Genomic DNA, 21468 nt, shown 5'->3' on the forward strand with positions numbered 1-21468 from the left:
GGGCAGAAGATAATTGATCACGAGGAGGAAACCTGTATGGAGTTGTACGGGTTAGCGTGCTGGAGAGAAGGACAAAGGTTGGAAACCTCTGGGCAAGGCTAGGTGTGGAGGCGCCAACAGTGACTCCAAGTCACAGGATTGGTCCAGTTGGAAGCCGGAGATCACTACGTTCATTGAGTGTAACTGCACTACACTGCTAGTTATAGTGCAGGGTTTGGTGAACAGCGGTCTGGTGAACAGCAGTTTTGCATTCAGCTTTTTCAGTGCGTTTATAACCTTGCAAAGCCCTGGCCTTTCTAGTCTGTCCTCACAAGGGAAATGCTCTATAAACTTGAGAGGCTGAGACCAGAACTGCACACAGCGCTCAAGATGAGGGCAAGCCAAAACTTTATACAGCGGAGAGATGGTACCCTCTGTCTTTTCTCGGTACCATTCCTGAGGATGCCTAGTATTTTCTTGGCTGTTTTGGCCACCACTGCACATCGAGCTGATGATTTCAGAGCACTGCCAGCAATGACCTTGTGATTTTTTTTCTGTGTTGTGGCTGCCAGTTCCAAGTTCAGCGTTATTTAGGTATGGCTCAGGTTATTTTTGCCTAGATACTTTACTTCTATTCAGATCACTCATTTGACACTCTTTTGCCCATTCCTATAGTTGTGTGAGGTCTTTCTGGAGTTCCTTGCCAGGGTGATGACATTTCACTGCTTCCAAGAGCTCAGGCTCCTCTTTGGACATCTCCTTTCCAACTCCATTTTCAAGGTCGTTGATGGAGATGTTGAATAAAGCTGGTCCCCGCACTGATTCCTGGGGGATCCCACTGCTGACTTTTCTCCTGTATGGCAAGTTACTGATAAGCCCTACCCTTTGCTTCCTACCCTTTAATGAGTACAAAAGGCCACTTCCTCCAATCCCCTGGCAACTTTGCTTCTTTAGTAGCCTTTTATTGTTTTCCTACCAAAATCCATTTCACCATACGGGTAGCTTTGACCTCTCCAAACCCATGCTGTCGTACTTTGGCCCACCTTTACGCAGATATGTGTGCTTTTTGTGGTGTTTTAGTTGCTATGATTTCTCTGTGTGTATGAGTCATCTGAGTATAGAGTAGGCTGCGACAGAGCTGTGCAGCCTGGCTGTTGCTGGAATATGTATTCTATCGTATCTCCTCCTCAGTTTCTCAGGAGCGTATTCGCAAATGCTCAGAATATTTGACAGTGCCAGATAATACATCTGACAACATTGCAGGGTTTAATACGGCTGGAGGTGAGAGCATTGTAGCTGTGCCCTTCAAAATTAACTCCTAACAAAAAGAAATGGAGCAAACTTGCATTTCTTTTGGTGTACAAAATTGTCCAGTTTAGCCCCAGATGTTTCTCTTTTATTACCTACTTTTAAGGATGAACGAGCTGGATAGTTGACTCTTGATCCTTCTAGAGCAAAAGACGTCAAACTATACATAATATAAACTAAAGCTTACTAAAGAGTTGCCTTACAGCCCACTTCCCCTCCTTTTTTAATGAGATCGTGACTGTATGAAGCTGCATGGAAAAGGAAGCTTAGGTGTTTCTCCAGCATGGCTTTTGAGCAGCATTTAGGTATTTTGCATTGAAAGCGCAGCTCTGAGAATCCATGTGCGCTTGTCGCTTCACCAGCACAGTTCCTCAAGTGCCTAGTGCTCTGCTCCTGCAAGTGGACGTGGCTGCCCAAGCTCATCACACCGGAGCAGGCTAGCACTCTCCTGTCCCCTGAACCTGACTGCACTCCTCTCTGTGATGCTGTCCCATGGCCTCTCCTGCCATGAGTTGCGCATCTGTCCTACATCCGATAGATTTTGCTCCGTATGTGTATGTCCTGAAGGTCACACTTTTGGCACACTTGCAGGTCTACTGACTGATGGATACTGAATCTAGCTATATTGGCAGCCCTGAGCTGATCCTTGGAAGGGAATATAAATGTCTGTTCTGGTGTGTGCATCCGATGTCAGTGGGATGGGGAGCAATGCCCACTGCTTCTCTGAGATGAATACCTCAACATCTAACATGGTAGTGGGTTAGTGCTGTGCATGGCAACACCTTTTCTCAGTAGGATTTCCAGAAAACCTTGCAGCCCTGGGGCAGTGAGATCTGCCAGGATTAGGAGCGAGTCCTCCACAGTCTTAATTGAGGAAAGCAGCTTAGTCTCTGTGCCTCATCTTACCCATCAGTAAAACAATCACAGAATCTGTGTTGGGGAAGGTTTTTTTTAGAGGGAAGACATAAACTCTTGGATGGAGGACACAGAAATATCTCATTGGTAGAAGATATTGGCATAGATGTTCCTATCCTGTTTCTCTGGTGATCATACCCCTCTTTCCACACCTGCTGCTAGCGATGGCTTAGTTCTGATTTTGAAATTGTTTTCAAAGAGCTTTTTGTAGCAGAGTGATGGTGAATGAAGCATCCAGAGGCCTTATCTTATTTTTGGCTTCCTTCCATTTCTGGGTATGTTGCTGTCATGCCGTCCTGCATAACATCTGTTCACTTCTTTGGGTGTATGTTGTACAAGACAGCACTGAAATGGCAAAATAAACCTTGTCTGCTGTGAGCAATTAACTCTTCTGCAAGTTATATATATCTGGAATGTTTTTATGTGTTCATAAGCAATAGATTCCATATTTCCTTTCTCACTTTATTATGTAAATGGCAAGATAAGATCTTGTATCAGTACTAATATATATATTTAATCAACCTTTTTTTAGTAATGGAAACGATAGTCAGTCCACCTACCTTTTTGGGTCTTCATTCAATTCCTGCTACTATGGTGTCTGAGTTTTCATTCACAAGCTGGAAGTTTCAAAGAATGTCCATCTTTATTTCTGTCGGCATCATCCATCAACTACTAACCACATTTTTCCCTTCTAGTTTTTATTATTGGTATTTCAATGAAATAGGAGAAAGGATTCTAGTCTATAGCGGGTGAGGATCATATTTCAGAAATGAAGAGGCAAATATTTCTAGTTAAGCAGTGATACTTTTTATTATAGGAGGTAGAAAGAATATGGAAGGGAAAATTCAATTCTAAATTTATTTTTCAAGGCCTGTGCTTTGGTGGGCACAGTGAACAAAAAGGCAGGGAAGTTCTTGGTCTGGCAGAAATTCTGCAACATCTAGCACTTAGGCATTGAAAGAAGCTACCAGAGGCCAGTTACTGTGACTGTAGCTCAGAAGTTACTACGGATAAGATTTTCAGGCCCAACGTGGCTTCTCCATGCAAACGCTATGGCCGTGGTAGACGTGGACAGAGGTCTTCACATGTTGATGCTGGCAGCAGAGGGCTGGGAAATTGGGTGCAGAAATATTTGAGATGGCTGTGTAAGCAGCATAGTTTCGTTCATTCGTGTTAACTCTTTCTGAGAGTACAAATACGACAGTGCAGTGTCAAGGGTCATTGCTACCAAATTGCATTTGTAACTCCCCTCCAACCGGGCACTTTCAGAATTGCCTCCTGCCATTTCTCCATTCAGCTCTTCTTACTATGTGAATTTTTTTCTCATCTCCATCTTCTTCAGTTTAACCACTTTCTCATATTATAGCAAAAGTTTTATTGCAGTCAAGATCTATGAGACTTCCTGCATTTCTAATTTATCTTATTAGACATATCCAGTTAGTCTGCCATGATGAAGCTTTGGCCTAATAATGCTGTATTTTTTTCCCCATTTAGCATGCATCTTCACTCTTTAATTTTATTCTCACCTCAAAACGTTGGTGAACGTGGGATAATGGGCATATGGTTTCTCAGATTACTTAACTCTTTTTCTGAGATATAGGTACGATATTTGCTATTTTCAGGACATCTCCCTGGTGATGCTAATCAGTTTATTAAAAATCCTTACAATTTTAGGTAACAGTTGTTTTTCCATTGAAGACCTTTTTAAACACTCTGCCTCTTTGCAGTGAACATGTAAAAGTGCTCGAGCCCTTTATAAAATAGAACCATTTGGGGAATAGATTTAAGATAAAAATCTCTTAATTATGGGCTTTATATATGGTTACTGCTGTTGTTTCAGTACATACAGACTATTCATACATTACAGCCTTGATTATGCAGCCCTGCTTTTCATACTGGACTCTCACCAATTTGCTATTTTCTATAATTGATTAGGCTTATTGTGTGCTTCTCTTTTCCTTTCAGCTTTAGGATAAATACACCTGTTACTGTGAGAGAGATTTATTGAAAGTGATGGAGTCACTTAAGATGTTGCAGCTGTACTTGCACCAGACATGAGCCGAAATGTTCTCCAATAAAAAGCAAGAGGCAATTAGACCATAAGTCATATGTCAATCTATATACTGAATACACTACACCCAGCAGTTAGCTTTACAGCCAGTGCAAGTCCGCTGAATCCTGTGGAGTTGCACCAGGAACAATCTCAGCTCTGTGAGTTTGCCACAAGTCCTACAAAAACAGAGACTCCAGTAAAAAGTTTGGAGATTCCTTAGAAAGAAAGATCAGCCCACAATCTTAGACAGTTTCTTATTGAATATTGCTCTGCTCTAATGCAGAACTTTTTCTGTCTTTGACGCACTTTCAAGCTGGGTCTTTTACTTAAAAAAACACTGCAATGTTCAAACTGGAAGGAGAAGGGGAAGAAAAAAAAGAGATTCAGTGCTTCTCAGAATTAATTATTTCCTCAGTTAAGTCTCATGACTTTCCCAGATGAATTTAGGTCAAAATAGTCAAGTATTATGTCTGTGGGAACCTGCAAGTTAATTTTTCTTCTCTGGTGCATAGAAATGGTGAAAGGGGAAAAATGAAATTGCTCACAGGTGGGAGAGGACACTACATTTCCGTATTCCTTGTTTGTTTAAGGCCTCAGCTGCGCTGTAAATCAAAGAATACTCAAGAGGACACTCTCCCCTGAGATATAAGATGACTCCAATGGCTCATTTTTACCTCCAGTGTGTGCCAGTGTGTGCCTTGTTACTGCCCGAGGGAGTTGGGCCCTCAGGGGAGTATGGTTTCGCGATCGGGAAGATCTGAAAGGGGCATGTTGTCCTTTCTGCCTTTGGACATGTGAATCCTGCTACATTCCTGCTCCTGAGAATACGCAACAAAAAACAAAAGCCACGTGGGATTATTTGTAAAAGTGATTGCTTGAGGGTTTTTTTTTTTCCCCCTATAATAGGATGCATAACTAGAGTTCACAGGCCACTCAGAGCTGGAAAGAAATCTGCAGGCGCTTTCAAAATCCTTCCTCTATTCCATTTCAGACCGTTCTTAACTTATTAGAGACTTAAAGGGCATCTGGACTGTCAAGGACGGGGCGATAGGGGGAACAAGGAGATAAGTACAAGCTAAATGACAGGGGAGCCTTCTGCAGGGACTAATAAACAGCCCGGGGGGGGGAAATCAGAGCGGGTGTCTGCAGCGTACAATGGGGACTGGAGAGAGGGCTGCAAAGAGGAGATTAACTCTGGAGCCTGGATAACCTTATTGCCTCTGATAACAAAGATTAGACGCTTCAGCCACTTCCTGCTATGCGCTGCGCAACCAAGACGAGAAGAAAGTGGAATTTGCAACATGAATAATCTTGGTTTCTTTCCCCCCCGAAGCCATTTTGGCCAATGCTGCCCGTAACAAGCAGCTCTTATTTGAGCAACAAACCATATCGATTAAAAAGCCCATTCGCTAAATGACAAAACAGAATCCGTTGAATCAATAAACTTGAAATATCAACACATTACTGACTACTGATTTTGATTGCTATTATTAGACAGCAATTGTTGCTCATTTTCTTTTTGTTTGCACTTTAACTGAATTGTGTTGCAAGCGTAAATTTGCTGTCCTTACGTGCCCTCTGCAATGATATGCCTGCTTCTTCTAAAGCAAAATATTAATTAATAAACTACTGTAAAAGAAAGCTAGGAATGGACTCCACAAAGTCACCTACAGGTACAACACTAGTAAGCCCTAGTTTTTCCTATTCACATTGTTTTTATCCAGCTTTCTGCAGTTAGCATGCTGTGGCTTATCTGCTGCTGTCTGAGGGATCAGGGTTTCTGAGATTTAATCACGCTCCGCGATGTTAATTCCCATTTCAAACAAAAGATCCGGATTTTTGGAGTATCTCAATCCAGAGAGAGTGACCTAGTAATTTCAAATCACTCAGTGGCTTGTTGTGAGGCAGTAAAAAGTGATGTACCTTTTCACTCTTGCTGTTACCGGGCAATTTCCACCCTGAAAAGAGAAGGAAATGAGTTGCCAGGGCTTGGAGTCTTTCACTAAGGCAAGATGTATAAATACAAGCCCAATTTAATCTATATAGTGCATATTTTTCTTCCCCTCCATCTCTGTACCCTAGTTCTCCTCTGCCATTCTGTCAACGTGTGAAGGGAGGGGGGAAACCCTGAAAAATGCCCCAAACTTGCCCTACTTTGGTTTTTTCCTGCCAGATCTGGGTTGTTTGTTCAAAACATTTGTAAAGAAAAACAAAACAAAAACAAAGTACAAGCAAAAATCAATACCTAGTTTCAAATCTAGCAGCTTCCTGCTAATGACTAAGTTGAAATTCACCAACAAATTAAAGTATTAGAGGGGGAAGAACGTGCTTAAAAGAACTAGAGCTGACTGTAGCAAAGGTGGAGCAGAGCTTTAGCTTTGGTACTTTTGCATAGTCCTACTGACGTGCTGTAATTGTACTAGTTTCTGCCATGTGAAAATATGACCCTATATTAATGGACAGAGACTAGCTCCTGTAATGAAAATACGCCAATATCTGTATTTCATGGGGTTAATTAAATACTACAGGAAATACTGATTTCAAAAGTTGTTTCAAGATACCTCGATAGCATCCTTCAAAAAAAACAGTGTGACGCAATATTGTAGAAAGAATGACATGTCACAGAATTTAAGAAATAGATTTAAAGGAAAAATAGTCAAGGTCTGTTTATCTACACACAAGCAGACATGGACACACGTGCGCCCAGAGTTAGCTAAACTTTGGCCTGAGCCAGTGCTCAGATTGCCCTCCATGTGGCTGAGAAGCAAAGTATTTAGGTGATCTGGTGAGATGTGCTGCAGAAAGGTTTGAATTAGGATCTGTGATTGATTTTGATAGTTCTACTGCAGTTTTGCTTTTCAAAAGTCCCAATCAGGCATCTCAGCTTCCTGTTTTGAACACTTGCCTGTCTATCTCCCCACGGTTGTGACCTTGGGAAGTTTTGTTTCCAAGTTCCTTTGAAGGTCCTGTGGTGTTGCTGGTTCGATATGATTTTAGACTTGTTTTCCTTTGACTATCTTAAATGTTTGCATCTTTTCACGTTTCTGGGACTGAGCAAATCTAATGAACTGTTACAGAGAATTTTGACTTTGGAAGAAGAAAGAATTAAATAGAAACAAGTATCCCTTCCTGACGTAGATATGCACGAGCATGCAAACTACTGGATCAGATTCAGCAGAGTGAGATAGGGAATAACTGAGGTTGTTTTGTACAGGTATTTTCCTTTACAGTAACTGTATCATTTTCTTCCCCCTTATACCAAAACCCATTAAAATATTTCACTATTTACTGCATTTTTAGCACAAGAAAGTGTAACATAAGGGAAGGTCAATTCAGAAGTGTTTTTTCAGAGGAACTCCCCAAATGCCTAAATTAAGAAGCTCATGCTTTGGTGCCTAGGAAGCCATTGGCATCCCTTCGTGCGGTGGCAAGCGGAGCCTCGTCGCCCCAGCAGGCCAATGGCCTTCCCGTGGGAAGGCCTTCCTGCATGACCTGGAAGAAAGCAGTGCACAGCTTGGCAAAGCATACTCGATTAAAAAATGTCCTGCTCTGCGATGGAATGTCAGGGTCTGGCATTTTTCAACAGACATCACCCTAGACTTCGGGCTGTTTTGGCAGATATAGGAAGAATTTGCCCTCAGCAACCACGAGGGAAGCCTGCTTGTTGCTATTCCTTATCATTGACTGTCGTATTCTAATTGTTCCCCTGAACAAATACGTTCAGGGGAAAAAGCTGTCCTCTTTGGGTATGTCTTGCTGGGAGGCACTATGCTCGAGGGAATTCAGTATTATGATTATATAAGAGATTATATAGCAGAGGGGCAAAATGAAGGAGGAAGCATCGAGCCTGTTGCCTCTTGCCAGTTGCTTGCCCCAGAAGCAGCTGAACATACCAACCCGTGGACATAGCATTGCCTTTAGGCTGCCAGGACATCGGCTCCTGTGACTTCAGGAGTGCAGAGTATACTCCTTGAATTTACGACCAACAAAATCTGCTGTAATGCAGAATAGGAAAGCTTGAGATGCAAAGCACATTCCTGTTGTAAACATATTTGAAGTAAGTTATTTGTGTTATCTGCTGAAGACTTTTTAACCAAGATCCTCCAAATTATTTTTGGGTCTGACTCCTAGCCAATCACTTTGGGGATCTGAGGCCTTCACGATAATCAACGTAATGTGTGTGATTCTCAGTTTCTCAAGCTTAGATCCACTTGGTGAAAGTGCAAACCGAAAAGAACTGCTTTAATAATCTAATGTGGCCTCTCTAAAAGATAGGCTATTAAAGAGAATTACATGTCCTGGGCAGTGTTTCTTCAAAGTAATGGTTCTCTCTGTAACTGGTATTTAAGAAACCTGGTCCAAAAATAGTAGGAGATGATTATTGTATAAACTTCAGTTGGAAAATTGTATCAAGCAAATTAATCTTCCAATTACCTCTGATCATAAATAAGTATTTTGGTGGAATGTGGTGTATCCCTTAGGTCATGTTAAGAACAGTCTGAAAGTGTGTTATAGAAAAAGTAGATATAGCATATCAAGTATGAAATAGTAACACCTTGCCAAGTGTCCTAGAAACACACCTCGCCAACAGTTTTGTCCTATTTTCCGAAGACCTTTTAAAAAATGTAATGATGAAAACGTGACAATACGGGGGAGGAGAGCACAAAGTAGGAAGGTCACAGACATTGTCTTTTATGTTAACATTTGATTAATGCAAATATTTAGCAGATTTTGTTTATCCATTGAGGTGGAAATGAAAAGGTGGGGGATCATCAGAACAACCTGTGCAACATGGTGAAACATTTGCTTTGTATCTTGTTAAAAGACCTAAGAACATCAAAACAAATGTGCAAGGTGTTATGGAGAAGGATGTGGGCTACCTAAGCCTGCCCTTGGGCTGACAAGAAGATTTGGGAACTGCACCTAGTACAAGACAGGGGTTGTTATAGCCTGGTTTTCTGTAAGGCTGCTTCTTCAGCACAACCTCCCCGCTGCCGAGACCATGGCCAAAATAACGTGTGCCTGCCTGCAAACGTCACAGAGGTGTCTCCTGAATCTTAGTTTTCGTTTCGCAGGAAGATGGCTATGTTTGCTTAGATTTTGGATAAATGGAAGTAGCACAGAGAAAATGTCCTTGTGGGTGAGCGGTGTAAACTGGAGCAGATTTTCTCTCTCCCCCTCTTTCTGTAAGTTTCGGGTTACATTAAAACATCCCTGCCTTTCCACTCCAGTAGGGCAGTGAGGTGAGAATGTGTACGGTGAAAGGTGACCAAAAAGAGAAACAAAATGCTTTATGATACTGTAGTTGTTACTGAAGTGATAGGAACGTGACAAATGCTTCCAGCCTGAAGCTGGCTGCTGACAGAGGCCCCCAGGGAAATCTATGCCATCTCCAATTCCACTCCTGGCCTCCTTGGCGTGGCTGTGAGGTCCAGTAGATCTGCAGCAGATCAGCCTGACGGGTCTGGAGCGACTGCTGGAGCCTTGGAGGTCATATGGGGAAGTCCCAGGTACACAGCTAGTAGGGTTGCGAGTTCAGGATTCATGCTGAATTCAGCACATCTTGCTAATGACAACAGTCTCTTTTTTAGAACTAGTGTAACCAGTGTGTATTGGTGTATTTGCAAAATTGTTCATGCTACGTGAAAAAAAAACAACCCACAAATATGATTACTTCTCTCCTTTTGGACTACCAAATAATTTTGTCTTGTGTTCTATCTTGGTGTCAAGGTAGAATCTTCCTAGGTTTTAATTTTCCTCCTATCACTGTTATCTTCTGTGACAAAGCAAAAATAATCTGTTAACAGTAAATGCTTGCAAAATCGTGGTGAAAATTCAAGGAAAAGAACAAGGAATATGTGCATCTTGGGGTTATAATGCTAATGGCATTAGCACAGACAGGTCTTTCGAAGTTTTGAAGAATATTTTATTTCTATTTCCTGTTATTTTACATCAGTTGAATTACTTAATTAGCTTACTTACAAACGAAACACTGACTGACTCTGAAGCAAGTCTACAGCAATCAGACAATCGTGTCTGGATAGATCATGTATTCCTGGAATTTTTGGTGGAATTATGCCACTTTCATAACTGAAAGGGCAGCTCATTTGTAAATGAGGTACAAAAGGGAAATATATGAGATGAAGACTGCAGTAAGTGAGCATAAAGCGTTAAAGATCTTATTCTTAGAGTGTAACGTCGTGTTAGGTACAAAAGGTGCTGGGTAGGATGCCAGAAGATGTGGGGGGAGCAGCATGGAGTTGGTGGCCTGGCACAGGGCTTCCTAGCAATGTGAGCAAAATCAAATTTTAATTCCTAGAGAAGAGAATAGAGTAACTCGCTGCTGTCTTCAGTGGAGCAGCAAAACTTACTTTTCTTGCAGCGTAAAAGTTTCTGGGTAGGGGGAAAGGAGATAGCCAGCAGGGTCTGGGGGTCTGGAGTGCCTACGGCAGAGGGTGGGAGACCTTCTCTCAGATCACCCCGGAGGAATCCCTAGGCAGCCGCCTGCTTTGCCTACACATAATCTGGCCTTGCCAGGAGGCTTTCTAAGAAACAAACTTAAGATGGTAGTTAAGATGGTAGTTAACAAACAGCTGGTAGGTAAGAAATGGGACCCTCTTCGGGATTCGTATGGCAACTAGTGTGAACTGGGATACAGAGAAAAGGGGCAGCTGGGGAGGTTGAGGAGCGAGAGAAACATGCTGCAGGGTAATTCTCAAATGGTGCAAAAGGCAGGAAGGTCTTGCAAACATTTGGATCTATATATAGACATATCTTAGATAAATGGTCACTATGGTGACCGTTTTGATTTTTTTTTCCATAAAAGCCAGCTGGTTTCTGAATGTATGTATTGTTTCTTGGAGAAGAGAACACACAGGACTTCTTTGTAGTGAACACAAAAGTGATTTTTTTTCCTCTAAATTTAATTTTTTGCAGGCTGCTGAACACAGATAAACCATGTCCTTCTCAGATTTTCAGGCTAACACAACCCAGACTGTGCTGCCTAATGTCACGGTAAGTCCTAGGCTGTGTTAAGCAGAGGAAAGCTGAAGTGAAAGAGGAAGTCCTAGGTAGAGTGACCAAGGACCTCCCCTAGCACTTGGCCATGGCCCATCTTGCAGGGAAAAGAATTAATGGCAGCGACCACACTCTGGCCTTGCCCTGCTCGACCTCGCTCTTGCCCTTGGCTGCGTGAGAGAGCTTTTTCTCCTGTGCACAACCCCGGAGGCAAAAACTCAACCCCATGTACACGCTGAGCTTGGGGCAAGAACAGGGGCTTGCGCTGCTGGCAGCAAGTGGGCTTATCGTAACTGTCTATCATTTTGAGACGCTTCTGTAATGCCCCAAGAACAAGCCCTTTGCAAATATTTGCCTGAAAGATACCTGTATGCTATTTTAAAATGATACATCATCCGATAATATATCTAGTAACCATTCTATGACGTGTAATTAAACCAAGAAGCCATTTAGGCAGAAACACTGTGGCTTTGGAGTGGCTGGCTGATTACCTGTAAAGTGTTTTTTCAGAGCTAGCTCTGAATCAAAAAAGTGTATGATCATTACAAAGTTGTCTATTTGCTGCTGGTGTTCCAGTATAGTAGTCCCTCAACATAAAAGATTATGAACTAATAGCTTTGAAACACCATAAGGACAGTAAGATACCTGTACAGGAACTGTAATGCATAGGGACCGGCTTTTAGATGATAATGCTTGCCCTTGCTGCATCCTAACCACGCAGTGGATTTATAGAGATAATACAATTCAAATGTGTTGCAACCAAATCTAAATGTAGTTACTCAAAATAGTCATTTTTAATTCTTCTTTATGTCCATCTCTCTCCCTCTTTTAAGCCTTTTAACCCCTATCAAGAGGCATTGACATGTATTATGTATGCTTTGCATTACTGTGTGTCAGTATCCTTTCCTTTGTGGGGAGGGGATGGAAGATTTTCTCACTGGCATTGAGGCTGATAAATTTAAGTGTAGTGCTTTTATCTCTCCTGGATTGTGTCTGTAATCTAGATTTTGCCTCTTGCCTGCGGTTTCCATATTTCTGTCCTGTGGATTCCTGTAGCTCTCCAAAACTGGACTGACAGCTTCTTTTTCAATAACACTGCATTAGCATCGCCGCTGTTTATTTGGGTTTCTTAGCACAGAGGGTCACATCCTAAAACTCTGCATGTACTAAGCAGGAGTTCAGAACATACAAAAAACTACTGTGACCAGAGTTCGTCAAAACTGCTAAGTTTTTTTTTTGTTTTTTTTTTTGTAATATAGGAACAGGGAAAAAACGTTCTGTGGCTGCTCGGCAGCCTAAGGAATTGGAAGAATCCCTGTAGCCTTTTCCAAGTTTGCGGCTTGCGCAGCATGTTCTCCCTGAGCATCAAGTGAAACTCTTATTGCCATAATAGCTGTAGCAGGAAAGCATCGTTGAGGACCTCTCCCCTAGTAGAGTGCTGTGCTTGGGACAGATGATCTGCGCAGTCTCGTTTTCTCTCCCTGGAGAGAGCTGCAGAAATTATTTAGTGCCATCTATGCCTAAGGTGAACTGGCACTGGCAGTTGCGCTCAGACCTTTCCGGGTTTTCTGGGGAAGGAGCGGGAGGGAGGAGGAGTGAGATTTTGTGTAACATTTCACGTATCTCCCAGCAATGGTACATTTGTGCCATGTTTTGTTGCTCCAGAGAGTTAGGGGATGACAGTTAGGTGGCTTTCTACTGGAGTTAAAGGCCACCTGGAATGACAAAATGAATTAAATGCCAACCATTTGCTCCCTGAAGACCTTTGTGCTTATTTATGATGACAGCAAGACAGTAGGCAGAGGAGAATGCATGCAATTTAGAGAAACAATTGAAAAAAATATTGGAAATTAGACCTCTTCCTCTTCTTCATTCCCCCTCTTTGCTCCTACACATGCAGTATGCATATCAAGTGTCACTTGATATGCATCGTGCCACAAGATCCTCAAGTGCTGGAGCATTTCATCCATGTATACCAAAAGAGAATTTGACTGCACACCTTTTGTAGAAAAAAATGTCGTTTCTGTGCATTCTGCTATCTAGGGCAGTGCAAATCTTACTAGGGTATTGACTGCTCTTAAAGCTTTTGGCAATGCATGTTCTACAAAGATCATGGTGTTACTGAAAATCCTGAGGCTCTTGTTTCACTGAAGTCTTTGACCAGCTCTTCAGCTTTCTCAGGGAAATTACAAAGTTAAATAAATGGAGGCATGCACCCCTAGGAAGGAAAATCTTTTCTTATTCATTCTCCAGCAGTAGCATCCTGCCCTTTTCTGGCAATGCCTAGCATCTCCTTTTTCAGCTTGTAGCATTCAAGTTCCAAATAACTGATTTCTCCATCAGTATTTCTTTAAGGACCAACACCAAGTGCAGCAACGGAAACTTTGAACGGGAGTTTGCAACAATATATTGGCAACCTCATATCTTTAAAGTATTCTTGCTCAGTGATCACAATGATATATTTTTTAGCTTTAGTGTGGGTGACACAACCTTATGCAGGAAGACGGCTGGTTATTTTTGCTGGAATTTGCAAGCACTTGTTTGCCAAACTTCAGAGAAGTTTTGCAAGGGAAAAATGTCCACACAAGTTGAGGTTGGAGGGGGGCAATGTTGGCTACTGGGAAAGTAAGCTTACGTGCACTTCTGGTAATTCTTCAGGATTACCACATAATTGAAGCTTTCAAAGTGTGTTAGGCAAATAAGGTTTCCCTCCTTTTGAAAGATGTGGAAACTGATGCACAGTTTTGTAGGCAGATTTCAGGCTCTGTTTAGCTGAGGAGGAAAAAAAAAAAAAGCAAAACCATGGACAACTTCAGTTTTTAAAGTTACAAACATAGCTCGGCTGAGTGAGGAGAGGGCACTGCTTCCTAAAGCTTGATTCTTCAAAAAACATCTGGTTCTACTTTTTATTGACTTCATGGGCCATTGGAAAACAGTGGCATGATTTCAACTGTAGTGATCCATTTGAATTTTTTAGGCTTTCTCTCCTCCCCACGAGTAAGCTGTAGTTCTTCTTTATATTTTTCAGCCCTTCGGACATGGAGTGCACGCTGTGAGCTCTCAAAAGCCTGGTCCACCTCCTATATTGTAAAGTTAAGGGTGTAGCATTTTCCTACTCAACAATATTCCTGAATTACTGCTTTCCTACTTAAACAAACTGCCCTCTAAACAATCGGTGAACTTGGACCGGTTTCAGTAATGTGCTAGTACAAAATGTTGTTGTGTTAGCAATAGCAGTGCAGGTCACGCGCAACAAGTGCTTGTTCTGGCTCCGTCGCAGTTCACTCTGCTTGTCCCATTGCCCTCTTACGCCGCAGCTATAAAAAAACTTTGATAATCACAAAGTTCCCCTCTATGAGACTGGAAGTGGAGTTATGCTTACTGACAGGTACCCAAATACATAAGTGAGCCCTTCCAAGAAGAACTTGGTAGGAGGTGGCTTGCAGGGAAAAAAATCCGGAAGCTCGGTTCCAGTAAGGCTCGGTATTAAACGGTCACATTGGCTGCAAGGGGATTTAACAAGCCTGATTAAAGTCCACGTGCAGAACATTTTTTCACCGTGCAGTATCCCACAAGTGGAGGGTACCTTTACAAACAGGCGTTTGTGTCCTTTCTGTGCTTGCAGTGCTGTACAAGGACGGCGGGCTGGGAGAAATTCTCCTGGGCCATCAAGTCCAGGCTTCCCATCACAGGCAACCCTGTGATATATGCCTTTTCCTAAATTGGTGCAGCTCCATCTATCAAACAAGCACTGGTTTCGTCATGTCATGCCAAAGAAAGGAACCTATTTAAGATGCTTCCTGTTGTCATGGTTAGCCAGCTTCTTTGAACTGTCAGCCTCAGTTTTATGGCTGGATAGTTTCTATCCCCTTTTTCTTTCTCCTTGCTAGTTTCTTCCTTTAGTTTACATACTTCTCTCTGTTCTTGATGTTTGCTCTTGATTTATAGCACAATGATATCACACTTTAGGCTCCTTTTTGCCTCTCCAGCCAGGTTACTTGTCTTAGTCCTCTCTCACAAGATTGCCTCCCCATACTTCTGAGGAGCTAAGTAGCTTTTGCCTGCAACCATGCCAGACTGAGCTCAACTTTCCACGGCACAAAATAATTCACTTTATTATTCTGACAACATGATGTCTGAGGGTTACTTGATGAGTATATGATGTTCCTTAAGCAAAAGGCAATAAAGAGATATGTTGTAAAGAGAAAGACTAAGGACTTCACAGAGAAGCAGCTTTGAGCTTGAATAATCGGTCTCTCAGTTTCCTCCTTTTCTAGTGGGTAGTAAATTGTGTCGGAGATAAAACTGGTGCATTGCATGGCCCTTACGGCGTTGCAGGGCAGTTAGGCCATGCTTGGAGATCGTACAGCCCTCTTTCCCACCATGCATCCGGTGGTATAGATTGAACAGAAGACTAAGAGGATGCCTTATGTTTTCCATGCTTTATGGTCTAGCACAGCCTAGTAACTGTCTAGCTTCAAATTGAGGGGGAAGGGCCTGTAAAACTGAGGAGGAGGCAAACACACCATCTGGTTCTCCGAGTTGTGTCTTTCATTAGGTAAGACTTTGATCTGGGCCTATGTTAATCAGCAGCAGTGTAATTATCTGCAAAGTATCATGTCCACAAACCACTGAAGTATCGTGCCCTTAAAATCAATTCTGCCATCAAAAACACATGTGAATCTCTCAGTGAAGTAAAGGAGAAATAAGTATATATGTGTACACATATAAATATAGTGTACGCTATATTTATATATAATAATATATCTAAGAAAAAAAGCTTTTATCTGTGGGGGCTAGCTAATGCTCCAGGTTAGATGGACAGTACCGACCTATATTCATCATTTCCTTATCCATATAGAAATCATCTGGATATTTTGTGCAACCCTCTCAGACAAGTATTGAAAAAATAGAGCAAGACTGCAGGAATGATCAAGAGCGTGGGAAGACTCAGTGTGGTAATGACTGGGATGGATACGCTGGCGCCAGGTCTGCCCTGCCGACTTTTGCCCCTCTAGCTATCAGTCGCGGTGAGGAGAGGGTTGAGCCCTACTCATGTAGCTACACTGGCAGAAGTTTATTGTGTGAATACAGCTATGTTAGTAATGCATTTTTATTAGCACAGTTTGATCTTTTGCTTGTGGAGGGGCAGTTTTACTGTAGGCAGAAAGAGTGCTGGTACCCGAATAATGACATATATGTGAGACCACAAATGACAGGGAGTACCATGCAAATAGATGAATCAGTGACGGTGGTAGCAAAGACAGATCAAGAACTCTTATTCTCTGTGTTCTGCAAAGGAAGAATAAAGTGGCACTTAAGAAAACAGCAAGAAATGCCAAACTGATAAATAGAAGTAATACGCAGGTGTGAATGCTAAGCTCTGTAACTCATTGTCACTGGAATTACTAACGTCATATATATATAACAAGTCTCCAAATTAATCAGTCACATGGTTATACAGAGAAGGAAAGTGCCTAGTGGTGTTATAGTTCGGGGAAAAACATTTTGGAAGGGTTTCTGGACTTATGCCAATGTCTAATTCAAGGATGAGATGCCATGTCAGGGGAGGGAGGGATTGCCCTACATTTTGCCTGCTCCATGGGTTTTACACCTCCTTTGGTGCATTTGCTACTGGCTACTGTCCAAGGTGGGAAACTGGAGTAGAAAACCCTGGATCAGCTCCCCTGGATTATTTCTTGTGTGTGCTTCCCTCTGAAAATACACCTCTCCGCAGTTTGGTGTGACAGCAGTTCGTTTCCGAAGGGCCAGATGGCACAACGGGGGGAGCCCCTGAACCTTCACCACTGGGAAGTGCTCCCCGCAGTTGCAACTTCTCCTGCGAACCACTTCCAGCCCCATGGGAGGCTCTTCAGGGTTCATGTTACAGGATTTACCAGTGGCTAGAGACAAACAGACCTCTTCCTAACATTTTTCAGTGACATTTACCAAGTAGCATGCTAATAACGTGAGGTCAGTTTATGTAACAGTGATGAGTGGCAGGATTGCCAAATACCTGTGTATGGTGGCATTAGCATATGCTCTTATGAATTAAGGTACATTTAGATATGTTTTCTCCAGTAGAATTAACTCTGGACTCCGCATCAAGAAGCTGCTGTATCAGACAAGCTCTTCCCTACCTACATCTTAAATGCAAGGGAATTATCAAGCTTAAAATTGGGAGGTTTTTCATAATAGAAATATTTCAAATTGATTTATAAATAAGGCTTAAATTGGTTACTGTTTAGCAGGTTTTATCTAAAATCTCACTTTCATTGCTTGCTTGAAAATGTATCTTGGTAATAGTGCGCAGAATTGTTTGTGTTGGAGGTATTCAACTTGCCTTTTCACAAAATGTTCTATTACTGGCATTGCACAGTTCTGCAGCTTAGCTTTTTAGCCCACTATGTGTTGTACAGTAATTCCCAAGAAGCACAGCGCATTGCAACATGAAAAAAAAGCATAACATTCTCAAGGCTTTATCTTGACCTGCTTGTTCATGTTGACTTAAATGATGCAACCTTCAAATAATTAATGTACCTTTGACACAATGAGCATTAGGGTCAATGAAAGAATCCAATGTAAATATTGCGATCATCACATAGTGACTGCCTCTAGTTAATGCAGCTTCATTTTTCATTGTCAGGAAGGTTATAAATGATTTGTTCTCAGCAGGTCAGAGTAGGAAACGCAGTTGGACTTTAAAAAAAAAAAAAAGTAAACAACTTCCTGGGAAACTAGTAGGAAAAGGCATATGAATTCCTAGCCTTAGGAGGAGTCTCAGACAAGGCAGCGCAGGCTTTCCCAGTCTAAAAATTCCCCATGGGAGAATTTCTTTGCAGCCTTAATTTCCTCTGGCTGCCCCTTTCCAGCCTCACTTGCACTGGGGGGCTCTTCACTCTCTCCCAACCCTAACCCTAGCTGAGGTGCCCAGTGGTAGGAGAAGAGGCAACAGTTGCAACAAGGGAAATTCTCATTAGATGTAAGGGTTTTTATTTTCCCCTGCCAACAGGGTGCTCAAACATGGGAGATTGCCCAGAGAGGTTACGGACTCTCCATCCTTGGAGATACTCAGAACTCAGCTGGGCACGGCACTGTGCAGCCTGATGCAAGTTGCCCTTGGTCTGAGCAGGGATCTGACCAGATGACCTCCAAAAATTCCTTCCGACCTAAGTTATTTTGTGACTCTACATGTCTTGTAGAAGACATGTTGTCATCCTAGCGCAAGCTTTAAGGGGCACAGGGCGTGAAACAGAGAGACAACTTTGATGAGATTTTGAGAATGAAATGTAGGGAAAATGGGGGTAAAAGTCAGGGAGAATCAACTCTGGTGAGGTATGTGATTACAGATAGAGATTTATCCCTCCTACTGACTATATTCAAATACCTTTGTTTCCTGTGGTTACCCAGGACTGCAAAGAAGAGGAGTGAATTTTGGTGGGAGAAGAAAATTTTTTCTCATGATATTTGTCAGAACAAAGAAATCTTAAGGTTTACCAAGTAGGACTTGCACATTGATTTTGTTGTTGTTGCATGTGTGGGTAAATTTTTGGAATATTTAGTTGTAGGTACCTCTAAACCCCAATGTGTGATAGTCCTCAATTCTCAGCTCACACAATTAACACTTTCTCAAGTCTGCCAAAAATTAATGTGAAATAGCAGAAGAATTTTAAGTATAATCAGAACTCTTTTCATCACATCTTTATTTACATGTGCAGCTCCCTGTTAAAGGAAGGCTGAAGGCACTTAGGTGAGGGAGCTTATGAAAGTGGCTTATTGTCTGGGCAGGAGAAGAGTTTCTCTGCGCTAAAGGGAATCTCTTTGAGATTGGCATGAGTTTCTGTGTGTTTCTTTCCTACTGAAAAGAGAAACCAGGTGAATTAGCCTAACTTTAGCTCTTTAAAAGATCTTCTGTCCATTTAAAGTGTTGAAACCAGGGTCATGCTGACAGTATCTCTGTCAGTTTTTAACTATTTATTAGCCAAAAGTCTGATCATGCTTGTGTGTGGAAAGGCAAAGGCAGCCTGATTATTTTCTGTAGAGCTGCCAATTTGGGTTTTCTTTGGCTATATGGAGTTAGCAAATGATGTGTGTGCGTGTGAGAAGACAAAGGGAGAGGACCTGAAAAAATGAAGACAAATACACGCCAGGACATGCTGGTGTCCTGCTATGGCAGATTAGCAGCTGCTTTGCCTCCTCCTCCTCTTCCTCCTCCTCCTGCTCCCCACAGTCCTCAGGGAAATGGACATTAGAGCCCAGCGTCCGGCTGCTTCCCCGACTGGGAAGGTCAGCGACCTGACCCGGCTTTCACCAGCGCCCGCTCCCAACATTAAATGTTTAACAAGGTGATAAGAGCTTGGAGGATTAGTGTTTGGGGGAAAAGGTTGCGACCTCTATAATTGGGCTCTTATTGAATAAAAACGGGCGTAAATGATGTATTTCAGAGTCTCTATTTAGCAGGAGGCGATGGAGCAGACCGCGTGCACTCGGGCCTGAGGGGGAGAAGGCCATGGAGCGATGGTCCCTGACGTGGGGGGAAGGAGATGACAGCTCCCCTGGGGCTCGGTGCCAATGGCTAGGAGAAGCAAGGGACGTTTTTGATGAACTGGAACCTCTCGGGCTATGGATTAGCTCAGCCACCTGCCCACCTCTTTCCCCACTGCATTTACAGAGCATTTAATGGCAGCTGGGAGGGTCCCTTCCAGACCTGCTGTCAGATACGGGCTTTCTGCTCGCATCAATCTACCTGTAGTTAACATCGCTCTGGTTTTAGAATGAATTTCACCATATTTCATTTCTTTTTTTTTTTTCCTTGAATTCAGAGGATTTGACCTTTTATTGAGACTCGGGGTCTAAATCGACGCAGATGCTGATGCTTGGTTATAAATTTTTGTCGTATTGCGGTAAAATTTTGTACGTGTGTGACCTAAAACAGTGTCAGAAAGAACTAGATTTACTTTGATATCTACACACACCATGACTGCAAAATATAAATATATATGTGTAATGCATATATTAGAATTCTGTTTTAACTGTTTTAGTAGGTACTCACACTTTTGCACTATGATGTTTTGGCGGTTTTTTATCTATAGCTCCAGTTTTCAAGTCAGCAAAAAAAGAAAAATACCCCATCACTAGATTTCCACAAATAGTTTACATAACTGCATTTCAAAATAAAGCAATATATTAGCTAAATATTCTCTGAAGAAAATAACTGTGTGCAATTCAATTACCACTGGAATTAGAGCCCCTGGCGGTGACGCTGTCTCTGACTATGACGACACAACCGGATTCTGCGTCCGTTTGAGTCCTGCTTGTGCCGCTGCAGCCGTACCCTGATTCCCTGCCATGACGGCTCGGCTTGTGGCTGGGGTGGGAGGCACAGTACGTGCCGGCAGGCCCCCCGTCCGGCTGCTGCCGTGAGCAGGGGCATCCTGCAGCACCGCTCAGCAGCAGCGACAGCAAGCAGACTTTGCAACCCTCTGAAGCCTTCCCTTCCCTCCCCTTCCCTTCCCTTCCCTCCCCTTCCCTTCCCTTCCCTCCCCTTCCCTTCCCTTCCCTTCCCTTCCCTTCCCTTCCCTTCCCTTCCCTTCCCTTCCCTTCCCTTCCCTTCCCTTTTTTTTCTCATTTCTCCTTTCTTTCTTTGCTCTTTTGTCTTTTTGCTCTTCTCTTTTTTCTTTTCCCTCTTTCCTCTTTTCCCTTTTTCTTTCCCTCCCCTTCCCTGCCCCCTACCATTTCCTCCTTTTTTCTTCCCCCTTTTCCTCCCTTTTTTCTTTTTCCCCTTTTTTCTTTCCTCCTTTCTTATTTTTCCCCTCTTTCTTTTTTCCCTTTTTTTCCCCTTTTTTCTTTTTTTCATTTTTCCAAGTCCTTGCAGTATCTTTGCTGACACATCAACTGCAACTGTCAGAGATCAGGATTCACCTTTTGTCCTTTGCTTTCGGAAAGGAACTGAATGAATACTTGACATTCATAGTGGGACAGACACTTGATGTTTGTAACTCAAAGCATGCACTAAATCCTGCAGAAACTAGGCCCTGGTATTTGTTTCTTGATACTTAGAAGCCTGTTTCTATTGCCGTGTTCTTTTTTGGTTTTTTTTCCCCTTAGCAGTTAGTTTGTCTGACTAACAGTATTTGGAAATAATTTCCTTTACTAACAACTTCAACACGGTAATATTTGTACCTGGAAATATTAAC

At 42.4% G+C, this 21468-nt stretch overlaps 1 long non-coding RNA gene across 1 annotated transcript in view; it reads left to right on the plus strand.

Moving 5' to 3' along the window:
* LOC138064215 (uncharacterized) overlaps positions 1 to 21468 on the plus strand; it is a 125410-nt gene that overhangs the window by 46260 nt on the left and 57682 nt on the right. The window contains exon 2 of the long non-coding RNA XR_011137491.1: positions 11192 to 11269. This is a non-coding gene — a long non-coding RNA (uncharacterized lncRNA). The remainder of the gene's footprint in view (positions 1 to 11191; positions 11270 to 21468) is intronic.

Source organism: Struthio camelus, chromosome W, assembly GCF_040807025.1.
Source record: "Struthio camelus isolate bStrCam1 chromosome W, bStrCam1.hap1, whole genome shotgun sequence".
In the NCBI taxonomy this organism is placed as follows: domain Eukaryota; kingdom Metazoa; phylum Chordata; class Aves; order Struthioniformes; family Struthionidae; genus Struthio; species Struthio camelus.